Source organism: Bombina bombina, chromosome 4 (assembly GCF_027579735.1).
Source record: "Bombina bombina isolate aBomBom1 chromosome 4, aBomBom1.pri, whole genome shotgun sequence".
In the NCBI taxonomy this organism is placed as follows: Eukaryota; Metazoa; Chordata; class Amphibia; order Anura; family Bombinatoridae; genus Bombina; species Bombina bombina.
The window spans coordinates 1,096,126,487-1,096,147,720 of record NC_069502.1 but is presented as its reverse complement, the minus strand read 5'-3'; positions in this window follow the sequence as shown (position 1 = coordinate 1,096,147,720).

Genomic DNA, 21,234 nt, shown 5'->3' with positions numbered 1-21,234 from the left:
TATTTATGATGCAGTTTACCACCATTAAAAATGGTGATCACCTGCCCCACTAGAAATTAAGTGTATTCTAGTGGTAAGGAGAGGGGGGACACTACACAGCCTCTATCATCCTCTCTGATTTAATTTGAGGGGTTAAACCCCTCTCTAATTTTAGGTGATTAGTGATCATCTGACAGAGCAATAAACATATGGAACAACTATCCTATATTTCTCCCAAACTACATAGACAAACTTGAGGCTCCTTATTTAACAAAACAGCAATCCTGCTATAGACCTTTGTCCACTCAGTGCCAGCTGATTGTCATAACAATGACAAAGGCCTCATCATTGGTCATATCTTGTGGGTTATTGAACTTTTTTATTGGATAAATTGGGGAACTGAGCTGGAAAGTGTCAGATGAGATTCAATTAAAAAAATTCAAAGCTATGTATTTTTTTCAGCAAAAATAAACAGGCAATTTATACTCCAAGGGCTAGATTACAAGTGGAGTGCTAATATAACGGGTGCACGTTAAATAACCAGCCATTACAAGTGGCTGGTTAATGCTACTGCGATGTATGTAATATTTGTATGGTTAGATGTTTTATACCCACTCATATTCTGCATAAATTGCCAGATGGAGCACAGTGACAAAAATGATAAATGTTCTCTTCTGATTTGATTTTAATTTAAGGATTTAGGTATAAAGCCCTACATTTTGGTGTTTTTGAGAAGGTGAACTAATGCTAAAAGTGGGACAATTTTATTATTATTATTATTGTTTATTTATAAAGTGCCAACTGATTCCGCTGCGCTGCCCATGGGTACAAGGATTAAAGTACAATGGAGAAACAATACATTAAAAGACAAAATTTTACAGACAAATACAGGGGGAATTGAGGGCCCTATTCCCATGGGAACTTACAATCTAGATGGGTAGGAGGATGGGAAACAGAAGGTGGGGACTGCAAAGGTGAGAATTATATTAGTGAGGAGATAGATGAGGGCAGCTGTTAGGTTGATAGGCTTCCCTGAACAAAAAGGTCTTTAGGGAACGTTTAAAAGAGGAGAGGTTAGGGGAGAGTCTGACAGCTTGAGAAAGTGCATTCCAGAAGGTTGGTGCCACATGAGAGAAGTCCTGTAGTCTAGCATGAGAGGAGGTGATGGTAGAAGAAGCAAGGAGCAGGTCATTGTTGGATCTTAGGGGGCGGCCTGGAGAATATTTGTTGATGAGTGAGGACAAGTAGGGTGGGGCAGCATTGGTAACAGCTTTGTAGGTCAGGGTGAGAATCTTGAATTTAATTCTGCTATGAATGGGGAGCCAGTGAAGGGACTCACAGAGAGGTGCAGCAGAAACGGAGTGTCGAGAGAGGTGGATTAGCCTGGCAGATGCATTTAGGATGGAGTGAAGGGGGAGAGAGATGGGAGAGAGGGAGGGCAGTTAGCAAGTTATTACAGTAGTCAAGTCGAGAAATTACCAGGGAGTGGATTAGCAGTTTAGTAGTTTCATTACTCAGAAACGGACGAATTTTGGAGATATTGCGTAGGTGGTTGCAGCAGGATGAAGAGAGCAATTGGACGTGGGGAATGAAGGACAGATTTGAGTCAAGTGTGACTCCAATGCAGCGGACTTGGGGTGATGGGGAGATAGTGGTGCCGCCAACAGTGATGGAAAAATTAGAAACTGTTGTAGCGTTAGAGGGGGGATTAGAAGTAGTTCGGTCTTGAACATGTCTATTTTTCAGTGGTGAGAGGCCATCCAGGAGGAAATGCCAGATAAGAAGTCACTCAACAGGGTCAAAGGCACCAGAGAGGTCAAGTAAGATGAGTATAGAGTAGTAGCCTTTGTTTTTAGCAGAAAGGAGATCATTAGTAACCTTGGTGAGGGCAGTCTGAGTTGAGTGTTGGGGACGGAAGCCAGATTGCAGGGGGTCGAGCAGTGAATTGAAGGACAGGAAGTGGGTTAGGCAATCAAAAACTATTTTTTTAAGGATTTTTTAAGCTAGCAGGAGCAGTGATATGGGGCGTTAGTTTGCAGAAGAATTAGGGTCAAGGGAGGGTATTTTGAGGATAGGGATGACCTTTGCATGTTTGAAGGAGGCAGGGAATGAGCCAGTAGAAAGGGATAGGTTGAATATGTGGGTAAAAGCTGGAGTGAGGGTGAGAGACAGAGAAGGTATTAGATGTGAAGGAATAGGGTCAAGTGGGCAGGTAGTGAGGTGTGAGGAAGACAATAGGAAAGCCACTTCACTCTCAGTGGTTGGGAGGAGGGTGCAGAGGGTGGCAGAGGGGCTGACTGGGAGCGAAGTTGGGAGATTGCAGGCTTGTGTTGGGATGTTTCTTCGGATAGTAAGTGTTTTATTGAAAAAGTAGTCAGCCAGGTCTTGAGCACTGAATGCAGATGAGGGGGGTGGTGCAGGTGGGTAAGGAAGAGAGTTGAAAATGGAGAAGATTCTTTTAGGGTTTGAGGAGTGAGTGGATATAAGAGAAAAGAAGTAGGTTTGCTTAGCTAAGTGAAGGGCAGATGTGTAAGAGTAAAGGATGAACTTATAGTGCATGAAATCAGGTTCAGAGCGGGATTTCCTCCAGGCACGTTCAGCAGTGCAGGATCATTTTTGTAGGTGATGTGTTTGCTGGGAGTGCCAGGGATAGAGCTGACGACGTGAGGCTTTGGGAAGTTGGGGCGGAGCAAGAGTATCAAGTGCAGAGGAGAGAATATTGTTATAGTGGGTTATGGCAAGGTCAGGGCAGAATATCGTGGAAGTGTGGGGGAGGCATATTTGAATAAGGTTGGAGAGTTGGGGAGGGTCTTCCGTGTGCAGATTTCTACAGGTGCGGGGGTGAGGGGGGAAGTAGGTTAAGCCTGTATATTAAGATTAAAGGTGAGCAGATGGTGGTCTGAGATGGGAAATGGGCAACATGCAACATCTGGGAGAGAGCAGAGATAGGAGAATACCAGATCAATAGAGTGTCCATCGAGGTGGGTAGGGAATAGGGTGGATTATGAAAGGCTGAAGGAGTTAGCAGAATGGAATTTATTATTTCCTAAATATTTCAAATCTCACTATTTTCTCATATTATCACATTTCTGCACACTAAAGTTATTTTCTAAAATGCTTAATTTGCTGAAAAAATGAGGTATACTTTGTGTAGGTACCTCACAGAAAAAAAATTCAAGTTAATGTGAAAATGCAATGTGGACCAAAAAAAATTAAATGGCTCAGCAGTAAAAGGGTTAAGGGATAATATTCAGGAATATATTTTGAACAATAATATTAGTAATAAGAGTCAAGATGGCTTGATAATGGAAAGAGTATGTAAAAACCTAATTGCACTCTGTGAGGACTTAAATTAAGGTATTGCAGTTAGATTTTTCTATTCCATTTTATAGAGTTCCACATAGAAGATTACTGTACAAATTGAGAGAAATCAGTTTGGAGGGAAATGTGTTTTCTTTGATTGAGCAGTTCTTAATGGTAAATTCTCAAGTTGAACAAAAGTAAGTGGAGTACGACATGGTTCTGTAATAGGTACTTGTCACTATAATATGGTAATTAATGATCTTAAAAGGGACATAGAATGGGGCGGAGCTAACCACCAAAGGGACAAGATGCATGATATGATAGCTCCTGACTTTATTACTGAATTTGGGGGACTAATTTAGGCTTAATGCCTCCTAAATAATATAAGTTATACTTTATTCCCTGTCGCAGAGCCTGCTGTTCAGATTGGAGGAAGTGCTGGATGTGCTTCGCTGTTTGCAGTTAGAATTGCTCATTAAGGCCTAGCTGGAAGTTGCGACGAACATGGAGGATCACCACATGACCATACTGGCCCTCTTTGAATATTACGACAACAAGCTAATGAGCCGACTAGACAGGCTTATCCGACTCAGCGGACCTCTAGGTTTGAGGCGGGGTGCCGTTAGCCTTTTAAAAGAAGAGAATCTCATAACCAAGAGTGAAGCTGTTACCCGGTGACTTCCGCCAGTCATTTCTATATGGGAACTGCCGCCCACCTAGAAGCTCTCCTAGCTCACAGCAGTAGCGATCACCTACCATATACTTCTGACCGGGGAGATGCGACCGACCCTCCGGAGCAGAGGGAGATTCTTGCCTGTCAGCAAAAAGCAGCAGTCGTGGGAGGTATTGAAGATGAGGCTCCCAAAAATCTGAGTGATGGGCCCGTGAGTATGTGTGGCCAGAAAGTCGCAACTTCAATGACATATTGTTCTGACAGGAGGTCCCTTGTCTTCCACTGTCCTGGTGTTGTACCGAGCATCTGTCCCTCTACACTAATATGCGTGCAGGTTCCCCAAGATCCCTGGAGCTACTGTGGGGCTATTAATCAGCAGAACTGTGCTTGCAGGAAAACATATAGAAAACCCTGAAAACAACCCCATCTCAAAGATGACTTTATTGGTAAGGAAGATCTTAGAATCTTAATGAAATCCAAATCACAATTCAAATTACAGGATGGTTTGTTAATTAGAACCTCCAAAACAGGTATCCAGCAATGGGTGGTACCTACCCAGTTCAGAGAAGTCTCATGCTTCAGCATGCCCATGATGCTCCCACATCTGGCCATCGTGGTGCCAAATTAACATATGAGATATTATGTGACTACGCCTTTTGGCCTCATATGTTGAAGGATGTTCAAACCTACTGTCAAGTTTGTTTAATCTGTCCACATTTCCAACCCACTGCTCCAACGCATAGAGCACCATTACAGAAAAGGGGGATGGTAATCCCATGGTCAGACATACAAATTGATTTTATTGGTCCAGTAACTAGGTTATCAAGAGGTAACAGATACATGTTGACAGTAACATGCCTGTTCACTAAATGGATAGAGTGCATCAGTGCACCTATCAATGGTGCTGAAACATGTGCAGCATTGCTCATCAACCACGTGTTTTCCAGATTTGGTTTACCACAGTGAATCGAATCCGATCGGGGGACCCACTTCACTAGCAAAGAGATGACAAAATTGTGGAAAATACTAGGGGTTAAAAGAAAGTTCTATATTGCATATAGAGCTGCCTCTAGTGGTGGTGTAGAGCGTTACAACCAGTCCATTGTGGAAGTCCTCAAAAAGTTTGTGATTGAAACAGGTAAATACTGGGATGTAAAATGACCTCTAGTTCTAATGGCATTAAGAGCAACTCCAAGTAGTGCTACTAAGATGTTACCTTTTGAATTAATGACTAGTAGAAGAAAGGTTCTACCTCAACATTTACTGTACCGTACATCAGACCAGAACTTAATAAATGCTGCTACTACACATCAATATGTAGAAAACTTAAGAAAGCATCTTAAAATAAGCATCTAATTCTCCCCTAATATTTAATCTATTTTTAAGGTGAGTAATGGCTTCAGTTTTAAGTGTTTCTGCCTGACTAATGGGCGATTTATAATCATAACGACTGTGGGATTTTCTCCATTTCTCAGTTGCAATAACAAGTGTCTCAAACAAAGTGATCATTGAGGAGAGGTTAATAAACAGATCAAGTGCCAATCTCTAATGACATTTCACTGAAAATCAAAGAGGACATCCAAAAGAGCTTTTCATAAATCTGCTGTACTGTAGATCGCCTTGAAAATTTACAAAGGATAAGCACCAACATACAGGATTGTTATTTGTGCCTTCTAAAGTAAACTTCTAGGGCACACAGAATTATCTTGAATCTACTTATTGATTTCATATGTATTATATGATATAGAACCATGTCATACAGAAATATTAAGCAAAATGCATTTAAGAAAATCATTCAGCTTAAAATTGTCATAATATTTCACATAATTGCCTACACCATATTAATCACTATATTGATTTATAAAGCACAAACAAATTCCACATCGCTGTCCAGGGGTACAAAAGATAAAAGTACAATGATGGTACAATATTTTTAAGAGACAGGACAAAATTCATCAAACAAATACAGGTGGAATTGGGGGCCCTATTCCCGTATGAATTTACAATCTAGAAGGGTAGAAGGGTGAGAAACAGGAGGTGGGTACTGCAAGGGTGAGAATGATGTTGAATTAGATGAAGGCAATTATAAAGTAAGTGGATTTAATTTGCTACTCGGTTGGGCATTAGGCTTCCTTGAACAAAGATGTCTTTAGGGAGTATTTAAAGAAGACAGATCAGGGGAAAGTCGGACAGTGCAAGGAAGTAAGTTCCAGTGGGTTGGTGTTGCACGAGAGAAGTCCTGCAGTCAAGCATGGGAGGAGGTGATAGTAGAAGATGCAAGGAGCAGGTCATTGTTGGACCTTATGGGGCAAGCTGAAATATATTTATTGATTAGTGAGGATGGGTATTGGGGGGAAGCATTGGTAAGGGCTTTGTAGGTCTGGGTGAGAACTTTGAATTTAATTCTGCAGTGAATGGGGAGCCAGTGAAGGGACACACATAGAGGAGCAGCAGATACAGAGCAGCAGGTAAGGGAGATTAGCCTGGCAGAGGCATTTAGGATAGTTTAAAGGGGGAGAGGCGGGAGAGAGGAAGGCCAGACCTCAAAATATTTGGGGGGAAAACCCCAGCAACACTCCACTAAGAACAGTGTACCCCACAATTCCTAACAACAGTATCACCCCCTAACTATTAACCTTCATGTACTTGTAAACCAGCTCTTCACTGTTTCTGATCATTACACATGTTATAGGCTTAATTTGCCTGCTTGTGGTATATGTATCTGTGATGAGAGCAGGATGTGATGTCAGTAGTATGTGGGCGGGGCTTAGGTCCGGTGTCTGTGTCGCAGTTAGTTTAGTACAATCAACCTGACTAGATGTGTATTGTTATGCTCTGCAATAAAATAGAGTTGTACCATCATTGCTGTGTCCTGCATATGTCCTGCATCTCATGACATGGTGTCAGAAGTTCTGGACTGCGCTTCTGTTCCTGATCGATTGCGATGTCAAAGTTTACCCCACCTGAGCCTTTTGACTTTTCTCAGCCTGCAGCTTGGCCCACATGGCGTCAGCGGTTTCAGCGCTTCAGGATTGCATCCAAACTGAACAAGGAGAGTGGTGAAGTACAAGTTAATTCTCTTTTATACTCCATGGGGAAAGATGTAGAGCCAGTGTTCAATGCTTTTACTTTCCAAGAAGGGGAAGAAGTTAACTTTGATATAGTTATGGATAAACTCAGTGCACACTTTGTGCCCAAAAGAAATGTGATTCATGAGAGAGCTTGTTTTCACAAACGTAATCAGCGTGTGGGAGAATCTGTGGAGTCATTTGTGCGCAGCCTGTATGAACTAGCTGAATTCTGTGAGTTTGGTGTTGCTAAAGAAGAGCAAATCAGAGACAGAATAGTTATTGGAATTGCAGATGCTGAAGTCTCCCTGAAGCTGCAGTTAGAGCCTGATTTAACGTTAGACGGGGCTATTAGGATGGCCCGCCAGAGTGAACTGGTGAAAAAGCAAAGTGCTGATCTGAGGTCTGAGAGTATTGTGGATGAAGTGCAACAGTCTAGAAAAATTACTAGTGAAAGGCACAGTGTGAGCGGTAGATCAAAAGTACTGGAAAGGCCTAGAAGTGGATGGGCGCAACATGGCCGATGCACACGGTGCTACCGGGCTCATGATCAGAGTGCTATATGCCCGGCCAGAGATAAAAGATGCAGAAAATGTAACAGAATAGGCCATTTTGAAGTGGTGTGTAAAACTGAATACATTAAGGAGATGCAGGTGGACAGTGACCAGGAGGGTCAGGAAGTGTCTTTTGTGGGGTCTATTGTGGAACGGACAAGCTCAGAGGAAGATTGGAAATTTACTTTTACTGTAATGGGAGCCAAAGTTGATTTTAAGATTGACACAGGAGCTGATATCACTGTAATGTCTTTTGCTGAATTTATGAAACTGCCTCGACAGCCCCAGCTGGCGAAGGTTATTACAAATGTCCATAGTCCTGGTGGCCGCATTGATTGTGTGGGGAAATTTCTTGCCAGCTATGAGTACAAACAAAAAAAGTTCACCATGTGGGTGCATGTGATCCGAGGTCAGTGTGTTAACAGTTTATTGAGCAGAAAAGCAGCCAGTGAATGAGATCTCTGAAGATATGTTTGGCGAGTTGGGCCTACTGAACTGCAAAGCTGTCCGTATAGCACTTAAAAGTGACGCAGTCCCATACAGTATTTCTACTCCTCGTAGAATTCCGTTCCCGCTCATGCCTCAAGTGGAGAAAGAGCTCATGCGCATGAAGTCTATGGGGGTTATTGAAGAGGTTGTTGAAGCAACTGATTGGTGTGCCCCCATTGTTCCAGTTGCAAAGAAAAACGGAAAGGTGCGCATCTGTGTGGACCTGAAAAGGTTGAATGAGGCAGTGAAGAGGGAGAGATTTGTGCTGCCGACATTGGAAGATATAGCCCCGAAGTTGGCTGGGGCGAAGTTCTTTTCCACATTAGACGCTTCTAGCGGCTTTTTGGCAGATCCCCTGGATCCAAAGTGCCGCAAACTGACTACCTTTATCACACCGGTAGGTCGGTTCTGCTTCTGCAGACTCCCCTTTGGGATATCCTCCGCTCCTGAGATCTTTCAAAGGGAAATGAGTTCTCTCCTGAGTGGCCACGTGGGCACAGCAGTCGTCATGGATGACATTCTAGTGTATGGGTCTACAGTGGAGGAGCATGATCAGCGTTTGAGTTGTGTGCTGCAGGCTATCAAAGAGTCTGGGCTGAAGCTGAATAAAGAAAAATGTCATTTTAGGAAAACTGAATTATGCTACTTTGGGCATATCATCAACGGGGATGGCATCAAGCCGGACCCCGAGAAAATTCTGGCTATCGAACAGATGAAAAGCCCTTCTGATGTACATGAGCTGAGACAGATATTGGGCCTTGTCAATTACGTGGGCAAGTTTCTTCCAGATTTATCTACAGTTTTACACCCTATCACAAAGTTGCTTAAGAAAGATGTTGCCTGGGTCTGGGGACCCTCACAAGAAAAAGCGTTCCTGCATGCCAAGTCCCTGCTGGGGTCTGCCCCAGTGCTGGGGTTCTACGACCCTTCAAAAAAGACTGTGGTTAGTGCTGATGCAAGCAGTTATGGGTTGGGGGCTGCACTCCTGCAGCTGAATGACAACAAACTACAGCCCATCGCCTACTGTTCCCGCACACTGACGGCTGTGGAGTCAAAATACGCTCAAATTGAGAAAGAATGCCTGGCTGCAGTTTGGGCCTGTGAGCGCTTTCAGCGTTATCTAGTGGGTTTGGAGAAATTTAGTCTGGAAACTGACCACAAACCGCTAGTCCCTCTTATCAATTCTTATGACATTGACAAAACACCCTTGAGATGCCAGAGACTTTTAATGAGACTGCTCAGGTTCAATGTTCAGGCAGTGCATGTGCCGGGGAAGCAACTGGTTGTGGCAGATACACTGTCCAGGCTCCCGCTGGCTGCTGCTGAAGAATCCTCCACAGAGTCGGATGTGAAAGTGTATGTTGATTCAGTTCTGGCCTCTAAGTCCATTTCTTCAAGGAAACTGGAAGAGATAAAGAAAGAGACATATTTGGACACAGATCTGCAAGAAGTTATAAGGTACATAAAAGATGGCTGGCCCGAGAGCCGGGCAGCCTGGATGTCTTTAAATGCTTACCAGCCAGAGAGGTCGCAGCTCACGGAGCTGGAGGGGTTGGTGCTGTTCCAAGACCGCATTGTAATTCCTGTCAGCATGAGGAAGGAGATGTTAAACAGGATTCACGATGGCCACTTAGGCATTACAAAGTGCAGAGAAAGGGCAGCTACAGCTGTGTGGTGGCCTGGGATCAGCTCCGACATTGCAAATCACGTGTCTAAATGTGCCTTTTGCCGGGAACGCCGGCCTACTCAGAGAAGGGAGCCCTTAATGTCTACTCCGCTGCCTGCGGGGCCGTGGCAGAAAATAGCTGCTGATTTGTGTGAACTGCACGGGAAAAAGTTTCTTGTTGTGATCGACTACTATTCCAGGTATTTGGAAATTGCACCCCTGAATGATATCACAAGTCAGGCCGTTATCATTCGCTTGAAGAGCTTGTTCGCCCGCTGGGGCATTCCAATGGAGCTGGTGAGTGATAATGGTATGCAGTTCGCTTCTACAGAGTTCAGTGCTTTCAGCAGGGAATATGATTTTGTACATTCCACGTCAAGTCCACATTATCCGCAGGCCAACGGAATGGCTGAAAGGGCAGTTCAAACTACAGAATTCATTCTAAAGCAATCTGAGCCGTACCTGGCCCTCTTGTCATACAGGGCGAGGCCCATTCAAGCCACCGGGTTTAGCCCGGCACAGCTGATGCTAGGACGCCAGATTCGCACCACTTTACCCTCAGTGGGTGTCTTCAAGCCGCCTGGCCCTGTTCCTCGGGACGAAGTCCTTAGGAGGGATGAAGAGGCCAAAAAGGGTTATCGTTTCTTCTACGACAGGAGACATTCTGTCAGGCCTTTACAGGAACTGAAAGCGGGCCAAAGTGTCAGAATTAAACTGGATGATGAGAAGAAATGGAAGACGCCTGCTACGGTAGTGGGCCACTCTCCAGAACCAAGGTCTTACACAGTCCTTACAGAGGGAGGGACGGTTACACGCCGTAACCGAAGACATCTTCAGCCTGTACCTGAGAGTCTGGAACCGGATACCTCAGTACCACCGCCGGTGGGATCCCCTGTTCTAAGAGAGGTGCCTTCCCCTCAGCAAGATCACAGCGGGGATATATCTTTGCCTCCAGCAGACTCTTGTTCACCACCTTCTGTATCAGAGGACAGTTCATGCAAAGTTACATCAAGCGGAAGAGTGGTGAAACTTCCGGCCCGATACAGGGACTGACTTTAGCTAGAACAGTGACCGGAAGTATGGGCAGAATAATCCCATGGTCACTGTGGACTAGGGTAGTCTACACCGATGTCCAAGTCAGGATGTAATTTATTTGTTCATGTTTTCTAATCTATCTGTTTTTATAATGTTCAAAAACAAAAATGTTGTTGTATACCCTGTTGGTGTACCTTGTTATTTATTATATGCAAATGTATGCTTTGCCTTTGAAAAAGGGGAAGATGTGATGAGAGCAGGATGTGATGTCAGTAGTATGTGGGCGGGGCTTAGGTCCGGTGTCTGTGTCGCAGTTAGTTTAGTGCAATCAACCTGACTAGATGTGTATTGTTATGATCTGCAATAAAATAGAGTTGTACCATCATTGCTGTGTCCTGCATATGTCCTGCATCTCATGACAGTATCTATAACAGCCATTTGTATGAATAAGTGAAAATCTGTGTTCTTGTTCATTCCACCTAAAAGTAAATTTTAATTGCTAGTGTTGTCTAGTGAGAAATGGATAGACTTGTTATCAATTAAAATATTTGTATTGAAATGAAGATAATGTTTCATAGACAATCTCCCCTTCCTTGCGCGCACCACACATACATGCACACATATATAGGGGCCCAATTATCAGCAGTTATGAAGCAGCGGTCTTAAGACTGCTGCTCCATAACCGGTCTGCCTACTCTGAGGCTGCTCGGGCTGATTGACACCCCCTGCTAGCGGCAGGGGGCAGCATTGAACAAGCAGTTCACAAGAACTGCTTCTGCAATGATAAATGCCGACAGTGTATGCTGTCTGCATTCATCGATGTCTGTCGGATCTGTTGAGCGGATCATGTCAGACAGACCGATGATAAATCGGTCCCTTAGTCTTTCATAGACATACAAATTATGGCTACAACATTTCCATTGACACATTTATAACATAAAATAGGCCCCAGCAGCAGACAAGCATTTTGTTATTTCTTTCTTATTTTTACGGGCTCATCTCAACATTTATTATGAAACTGGGTAAGACCTCCGTTCAATTACACTTAGGACTTGGATTGCAGCTTACACAATAACGGAAGAAAAATTTACAAAAATAATTTTAAAAAAGTAAAGTAAATATGACAGCTAAAAGAAGATGAAAAAAATGAAATTTTTTATGGCACGGGACTCCTTTCTTCTGACATGAAGTTCACAAGAAACAGATGGGCACCAGTGATTTCTTCAAAATGATCCAGCAGCTGTTCATTAATAGACAACTTCCTCTAGTTGCAGACAGGATGTGCTCTATATGGAGACAGCTGCCATGTGGCTAACACAAGGATAAGCAATGTATATAATTATTTTGTTAATACTGGTATACACCTATTAGGAGTACTAGGTAGGGTGACCATATTGCCACTTTAAAAAGGGACACAGATAAAAAATACTTATGTCATTGTTCTTATAATAGAACCTTTTTTAAAACATTTCTTTAAACAGCCCTGACATTTGTATTTTTCATATGTGTCCCTTTTTAAAGCAGCAATATGGTCACCCTAGTATTAGGAAAGAAGACATACCCCTTAAAGCCATCATCTGACTTATAATAATCTTCATAATTATCATATGTCCTTTTCCTATGAGGTGGACCTTAAAGTGCAGGAGAAAATTCTGTCTTCACTCCCCCCCCCCCACCTATATTTACTGCTCCATATAAATCATGACTTTACCAGAAAACACAAAATAGAACAATGTATATTTTCAAGCTGTATGACTAATAAGCAGCCCTAAAACAATACCAACCTAAGCTGTCAACATCAAAGCAGGTATTTATATTGGAAAAACAAATGTAATACTTTCATATACTTACCAGAAATAAACAATATTAGAACCTCTGAAACTTAAAGAGACAGTCTACTCCAGAATTTTGATTATTTAAAAAGAAAGATAATTCATTTATTACCCATTCCCCAGTTTTGCATAACCAATACTCTTATATTAATATACATTTTACCTTTGTGACTCATAAATAACTACACTGGAGTGAGCATGATGTTATCTATAGGACACACACAAACTAGCGCGGTCTAGCTATGAAAAACTGTCAAAATACACTACAATAAGAAGTGGCTTTTAAGGGCTTATAAAAAAGTATACGAGCCTACCTAGGTTTAGCTTTATCAAAGAATACCAAGTGAAAAAAAGCATATTTGATGCTAAAAGTAAATTGGAAGGTTGTTTAAAACTACATGTCCTATCTGAATCATAAACATTTTTTTTTTTACTATATTGTCTCTTTGACCACTTCACCCAATCCAACTTATATATACGTTGTGCGGTAATTTGGCTATCGTACCGCACAACGTATATATATATATATATATATATATATATGTTGTCGCTTCAGGATGCTCCAGCACTCTCGGCTGTTAAGCTACAGCCGAGATCTGGAGCTCCTGAAGCTTCATGCATCTGCGCATATGGAGCCAGAGCGTTATCAGTGCTCCACCTCCATATGAGGGCAGATGCCTGATCGCTACAGAATTGTGATTTTATGGCATTTAGCGGTTAAATGGTGGCATGAAATATACCAAAATGGGTCTAGATCAATATCTTGGGTTGTCTACTTAAAATATATATATAGATTAGATTTGTAAATAAAAAGACAAGGCTCTGTTTCTGTTTAAATGGAGTGATAGCAAAAATGCTAAAAATGCTCTGGTATTTTGGGCAAGTTTTTGTCTGGAAGTCCCAGTAGTGAAAGGGTTAAAATAAAAATAGATTCTAGAATTATCTGTTTAGTTTGCTTATGTCTTGAAGAAGATTAATGAAAATTATGATATTCTACAAGTTCAAGGTAATAAAATCACTTTCTTTATGAATAAAAAAATACAAATTTGCATTATAGTTTTCTTTTTTGAATCCACACAACTGGAAAAGATAAAAGATTTTATTTTATTGTTTTTATTAATTTTTTTACCCAGTGACTTGTATATAGATATCCTAATTATTTTAGTACCTGATAGTTAAAGGGATAGAGCATGTGATTTTAAGACACTTTTAAATTTGCTTCTATTTTCAGATGTGCTTCGTTCTCTTAGTATCCCTTGTTAAAAAATGAATACGGACATATCATACACTAGTGGGGGCTGCTGCTAATTGGTGCCTGCACAAATTTGTCTCTTGTGATTGGCTAAATGGATATTTTCAGCTTCCTAGTGCAATGCTGTCCCTTCAGCAATGGAGAACAAGAGAATGAAGAACATTTGATAATAGAATTAAATTGGAAAGTTGTTTAAAATTGTATGTTCTGGTGGTTCCGGTGAAGGAGGAGCTACACACAGGTGCTGCACAGGTGTTGCTCAGCTCGTCTCTCCAGTCACTGGGAAATTGGTGGGGGACTCCTGCGCCAGCCTCAGGTCCTGGGGCTATCCCCCCGATAGCTACTATAGAACTGCTCTGGATCAGTGGCACGTCATCCCACTGTTTAGAGCCTACCTTGCTGACTAATTGGCCTGCTTTTTTGGCAGATAACCCTTTGCTTATTGCCCGCTTAGCCTTGGAAGAGGTTTTGAACTGCTGGAGCTTCAATTCAATGTCTTTAAGTTTGCCTGGATCTTCGCTATCCCTTTGAAATTTTACTCTCTCCCACTCCGTGCGGCTGCCACCCCTGACAGGTTAACTCTAATAGTGGTCTGCAGCTCCCCCAGCTTACCTGCTCTTCCATCGGTCCTTACGGGTCACGCCGTCTTGGGCCCGCCCCCTGCCTTCCCCCACCGGTGCTGCGTGGGAAGGAGTTGGGCCTGGACGGGCTGGCGAACCCGGTGTGTGGCTGTCTTGGAGCTGCATTGCCCGCTTGGTGCGGCGTCATCCTCTCTCCCCCCCCCACCGGTGCTGCGCGGGGGGAGTTGGTCGTGTTCCTTACCTGGAGCAGAAGATTGAGGGGGCGAGCCCCGGTTTGACTGGCCCGGATTGGTCTTACAGCAGCTTGAAGCCGGACGTCGTGGGTGGCAAGCGGAGTAACAGCGCAGGAGGGGGTGAGTTCTGCTAAAAACAGAACACTGCACTATATCTCACACCGCAGCGGCAAACCACAAGCCTCAGTAGAAGTCACTGCTAATGCGGGGCAATATTGAAGTTAACTAAAAAGAGGTTAGTTAATTTGATACACAGATTGACTGTTTAATCCTGGAAGGCACCATAGGAAAGTATTAATCAAGTCAAACTGACATACTCTATTCCTGCTTGGACATTTAAGAAAGGCGGATAACGGATTAATACAGCCATAACTTTGTAGCCAATTGACACATCTCAGATTGAATATAACGTTACCAAAGGAGATAACAACTCCAGGCTTACGGACACTATAAGTCTTAGCCTTATAAGACTGTCTAATGGTCTAATCAAATTGATTTTTTTTTTTTTTTTTTTTTTTTATATGCTACTGGTTTTCTTTCTTTTCTTTCTTGTTTTGTTTGTCCTTTGTTTTGTATCTTTGTCTCTTCTTCTCCGTCTCTCTAAAACATACTATAGTAGCATAACCAATCATATCTTTAATTTTGCTTGGTGTTTAGTATTAGGGGTATAGGCTGCTTCCCCCTCGATCACAAATATCTGCAGTAATCAATTCTTTTGGTATTATATAAAACGGAAAGCAGATATGGGAAGTAACTTTTCCAGGCTAAAATTAATTGTAAAATTTAACAATAGTAAATATAGGGGGAAGAGAAGGGAGGGGGGAAGAGGGCAAGGAGAAGGAAGGGGAGAGAGGAGAAAGGGGAAAAAAAAACAAAAAAGCCCTTATTTCTTTTCTAGAACAAATTATTTCTATTTAATTTCTGCAATGTTTGAATCATTTTAGGGGTTAAAACAGTGCTTAATTGTTTATGAACCTAGAAAATCGTGTGCATACTACAGCTGAGACTTGTTTTATAACCTACATTTTGTCTATATTTTATCACTTATCTCTTTCTAAGAGACTGAAATTCTTTGATACCAGCACATTCAAAAGTATAAGAAAATAATTATAAACTCAGCACTGGGTAATAAGTGTGGAAAACTAAATCTCTGAAAGGTATCATCTTATAATTTTTGTTTCCACTGCTCATAAGGTGATACATAAATTTTTAGTTGCTACTAGATACTTAAATATATTAATCTCAGTGGCTAAAAACATCAAGGTCCCTGTTGTTTAAAAGAAAGAGTGAATTAAAAATATGTAGGACTGACTTAAACATTTCCGGATACACTGTTACAATAAGTCATAGATTGTGAAACTATAATAACAAGTTTATCTGCTCATCTATAAAAGATAAAAAGGGAGAAGGGAAAAAAATCTTTTTTTTTTTTTTTTTTTTTTCTATTGTTTGTTTTTCCTCCTTTTTCTCCCCCCCCCCCTTCCTTAACTACAATCACTAGCACAATAATTGGATAAATCCACACGGAAGTCACCACCTGGACTGGTGCAATCACAGCACCCTCACGGTTAATCACTTTACACAGGTCACCCAACCACTCCTCACTTGGTCCTCCCCCCTCCCACTTTCCTATCCCCCCCCTTTTTTTTTTCTTTTTTTTTTTTCTTTTTTTTTTTTGTTTTATTGTAGTATATGGATAAATTCCTTGGTATCTCTCAAAAAACATCTTCACCAGGAATGGCAGGTAGACAAAGGGATAAGAAATCTAAGAGTACACAGGACCCAATTCCTGATATCCAATCAACCCTATCAAGCGTAGCTACAACTGAACTATTAAATGTCCAAAACTTAGTTGCCAACATCTCTGATGCTCTCTCTCCTAAATTCGATGCTCTAAGGATGGAGATTAAGCAGGATATTTCCTCCCCATCACAAGAAATTAGACAATTCTCCTCAAGAATACAGGAGGTTGAGCAGAGAGTATCTGATTTAGAAGACACGGTAGTAGTGCAAGGCACTAAGTTGGACAGTATTAATAGTAGTAATCAAAAGATTCTCACGAGACTAGAAGATCTAGAAAATCGCAGCAGAAGAAACAACTTTAGAATAATAGGCCTCCCAGAGGAGAAACAATATGAGGACTTAGCCTTCTTTGTTTCTGATACACTAAAAGTAGCTCTTAAACTCCCATCCACACATAATAACATCTTGGTAGAGCGGGCTCATAGATTGGGTCCAGCACAGTCAGCCCAAAACTCCAATAGGCCTAGACCTGTTATTGTAAAATTACTGAATTATCAAGATAAAGTCTCTCTTTTTCAATTTTACCGCAAAACACAACCTCATATCATTAATGGAACTAAAATCCTCATGTTTCAGGATTTCTCCGCTGAGACAGCTTCCAAGAGAAGAAATTTGGCACCTATATGTACAAAACTCATAAACTCTGGAATAAATGCAACCATAATTTATCCAGCCAAACTAAAAGTACACCTTTTTCTGGAGGCACACGCAGCCGAGAAATTCTTCTTATCCTTAAACTTAGGAGTAACAGAGAATGTAGTCCTTACTTAGTCAGCATAAATTCAGAATTGGGAAAACCCCACATCTTGGGGCCGATGGGGCAAATAGAGTTTGTGTTAGTCTTTACTCATCTGTTTTATATATCTTTTCTTTCTTTTTTTTTTTTTTCTTTCTCTTTTTCTGCTAGTGATTATGCCCCCTTTCCTCGCTCTCTCTCTCTCACCTCCCCTGCAAGTCAAGTTAAAGACACAAAGAAATAGAAAAACTTAGAATAGTCTCATGGAATGTGGGAGGGATTTCCACCCCTATCAAACGTAAAACCATTTTGACACAGTTAAGGAAATCTCAGACAGATATAGGGCTAATTCAAGAAACCCATCTTAATTCAGAAGAATCTATCAAACTTAAATCTTCATGGGTTAGAGAGGTATACTTCTCGCCAAGTGTAGGTAAAAAAAGAGGTGTGGCAATCCTAATAGGGAAAAGAGCCCATCTTGAGGTGATTCACTGCGAACCCGATCCGGAGGGAAGGCATGTCCTGTTAAAGGTAAAAATTGCCCAGGAAATCTATACAATCTGTAATATCTATGGCCCCAACATCTTTGATCCAGAATTCTGGAACAGAATTCAAACTAAACTCCTTCTCTATAATCAGGGGCTTTTAATCATAGGTGGCGATTTTAATATGGCACCGCATTGCCCGTTAGATAGACTTAGAGAATCTGCGAAGCAGAAAAAGCAGAAAAAGGACAATTTAGAATCTAAAATGTTTAAGAAAATAAAGCAGAACTTAGCACTATATGATATTTGGAGAAGTCAGAACCCAGACATTCAGGAATTCACGTGTCTTTCAAAAGCACCCAAAACCCTGTCCCGAATAGACTTATTTCTTGTAGATGAGCGCCTTGGCTATCTAAGAGTGCAAGCAGGTATCGCCCCTATACTGCTATCAGACCATGCCCCCATTACTTTGGACATCAAGTTTGAACAACCAAGATTTAAATCCTAGCGCTTTTATTTTCCATACTATTTAGCGACGGATATGAAATTTAAAACCCATCTTAGATCTAAATTTGAGGAATATCTTCACTTTAACTCAGAATACATCAAATGTCCAGAACTGTTCTGGGAAGCCGCTAAAGCGGTTCTTAGGGGTGAAATCTTAGCTTACAATATAACCCTGACTAAGAAACTGAAGGTAAGGGATAGCGAGATACAAAAAGCACTGACTAACGCATACAACAAATTTATGTTACATAAGAATGCTTTAAATTGGTCTAAATATGTGCAGGCTAAAGAAGCCCGGGACACATTTATTCTGACACGACAAACACAAAAGGAACTAAAAACCCAGGCCAAACTTTACAGATTTGGAAACAAGTCTGGAAAGATGCTGGCCAGAATGGTTAACAATGAGAAAAAGCAATCTCACATAGAAGAAATCCTAGAGAAGGGTGAGCAAATCTTAAACCCAGATAAAATTACATCCACTCTGGTGAAATATTATCAAGATCTATATTCCTGTAAAGGATATGATCATGACAAGGCAGCAGAGTTTTGGAACAAGATCAAAACCCCCATATTGGTGGATGATGATATCAGTAGCCTTAATTCCCCTATATCAGAGCAAGAACTATCTGAGGTAATTTCAGGTCTTCCTATTAATAAGGCAGCGGGTCCGGATGGCTTACCTAGTGAATTTTACAAAATATTATCCTCAGAAATCTCTCCATACTTAATAAATCTATATAATAATTATTATATGAATGGTAAACCAGTTACACCTGCATTTTCGGCTTCACTTACGACTCTGATTCTTAAGGAAGGGAAGGATCCAAGGCTTAAAGAATCTTATAGGCCAATAGCCTTACTTAATTCCGACTATAAGATCCTTACCTCTATCTTGGCAGTTAGACTTCAGCAAATATTACCACAGGTGATCCATCCGGACCAAGCTGGTTTTATGAATGGACGGAACTCCTCTGCAAAAATAAGAGAAGTAATTCTTACTTTGGAACATTTTGAAAGGGCATCTCAGACAGGAGGGGGGATAGAGGAGAGGTATGGAGGATCAGACATGGCTATTCTTTCTATTGATGCAGAAAAAGCGTTTGACTCCGTTACTTTTAAGCACCTCAATACATCTTTGATCAAATTTGGAATCAAGGGCAAGTTTCCTGAATTTGTGCAGAACTTCTATAAAAGTTCAGCCACACGCTTGATTATTAACGGCGTTGTATCTTCATCGATAACTCTGGAAAGGGGAACTCGCCAGGGGTGCCCTCTCTCCCCCCTTCTGTTCAATGTGGCTATTGAACCTTTGGCAATCATGGTACGACAAAGCCTAGAAGGATAAAGATCTCAAATTATGAGATTAAAATTGGTCTATATGCAGACGATGTGCTGTTGTATATATCAAACACTAAAATTAATATTCCAAAACTTATGCATATAATAGACCACTTTGGCGCTTTTTCAGGATACAAAATAAATGCATCTAAGTCAGAAATTCATTGGATCCGTAAGGACAAAGACTCATGTATAGATAATCCCTTTAAAAGAATTATAGATTCATTTAAATACTTAGGAATAAATATCCCGGTGAACCCCGATAAATTATATGAACTTAATATACCTCCTATCATTAGACAAATTAAAGAAAAACTGCGAATTTGGCATACACTACCTCTCTCGGTCTCGGGCCGAGTGGCATTGTTTAAAATGATCCTTCTCCCCAAGCTGTTATATATACTCTTGAACGTTCCAGTGATTCTCTTTGAGAGGGATGTAAAGCTGATTAATAGTTTAATCAGTCAATTTCTTTGGCAAGGGAAAAAAGCGCGAATTTCCCTTAATAAACTTTCTCTCTCATCAGAGTTTGGAGGCTTGGCACTCCCAGACATTAGAGCATATAACCTTACCTCTCTAGCACGAATAGCGAGTGGCTGGATCTTATCTACGGACTATGTTCTAAATAACCAACTTGAATTAAATATTTGCGATCCCTATTTTCCCTTAGCACTCCTGCATTCCTCTCCAAAAGAGTTACCCCCAGAAATTAAAAGACTTAAATCTATCTCTAACCCCATAAAGGCTTGGTGGAAAATTTCAAAACTTTTGTCCTTTAATCCTAAAATCTCAAACTATCTTACCCTGATAGGGAACCCAAAGTTTCAACCTGGTCTGCAATCTGAGGTCTTCAATAGATGGCATAAGAATGGGCTTAATAAACTGACCCTTTTGATAGATGATGATAAAAAAAACTATCAAAACATTTGAAAAATTAAAAGGGGAATATAATTTACCTAATAAAGACTTCTTTGCGTACCTGCAGATAAGGCACTATCTTCTGGAAACAATTAGAGAGGTAGGGTGGTGTTGGAAACTGGGTAAAATCGAAAATTGGCTTATTCTCATGACTGTGAATCAGATGTCTATATCAGAACTTAGTAAGACTTGCCGCAACATGGACTTCTTTATCGGGATGGAATAGGGTTGACTCAAAAACAATCCAACAATCCATAAGTAAAGTGAAAAAAATAACTCTCTCAGCCACTTGGCGGGAAGCGCATTTCAAAATTCTTCATAGGGCATACTTCACTCCGGAGATGGGTCGTAGGGTTTACAACTCAGGTTTTGATAAATGCCCCAAATGTTCACTTCTAGCAGCCAATATAGAACATATGTTTTGGTTTTGTCCAAAAGTGAGAAAAACCTGGTGCAAGTTAGAATACTGGCTAAATAAGGTGTTGGAAATCCCTCCTGTAACTTTCACCCCACATCAAATTAAATTTTGTAAAGACAATCAGATCAAAGGTCACCCTAATGACAAATTAATATATATTTCTATTTTAGCTACTAGATATCTAATCTGCAAAAAATGGAAAATGTGCTCAGTGCCCAGCGTGTCTGAAATCCAGAATTGCTTAAAAAAACAATGCCTACTAGAACAAAAGGATACAGACATAAATAATGATGATGACATAAGGAATTTTTTTAACAAATGGATAGTATATATTAAATCACTCCCTGAAAATGAAAAGGAA